The following is a 464-nucleotide window of genomic DNA, read 5'->3' as shown; positions in this document are numbered from 1 at the left end:
GGTGGGCACGGGGCGAAGGGAGGGCGGCAGCGCCTCCCCGAACCCCGCACAGCCCCTCCGGCGTCACCCTCGGCCCCTTCTCGGGCTGTGCCGCCGGGCTGCAGCGCCCGTGGCAAACTCCCGGGAGCTGATTTGGCCTCGCCGGTTTTGGGTGAAGAGAAACCTGGCTGTGCTTAGGTGCAAGGGGAGGCGGCGGCGACAGCCCGGGACCGGGCAGAGCCGTGCGGACCCCGAGGCTCATCCGAATCCTGCGAGGTCTCCAGGCATTGGCGCCGCAGGGGGAGACCCCAGGCCCGCGGTGGGTGACCAGCACCCAGCTGTGTCAGTACAGAGAGGCAGGAAGCAGCGCGTTTGACTGCCGTTCGGTGGTGGGCAATCTCTGCCCCGGACGAGGGCCCCCCTCCCCAAAGGGGCGCGGTGAGAGTGTGGGGCTGCCTGGGGGCAGGCCGAGATGCCCTCGGGGG

This window comes from Charadrius vociferus, unplaced genomic scaffold, assembly GCF_000708025.1.
Source record: "Charadrius vociferus isolate BGI_N301 unplaced genomic scaffold, ASM70802v2 scaffold650, whole genome shotgun sequence".
NCBI lineage: Eukaryota > Metazoa > Chordata > Aves > Charadriiformes > Charadriidae > Charadrius > Charadrius vociferus.
Note: the sequence above shows the minus strand (reverse complement) of the source record.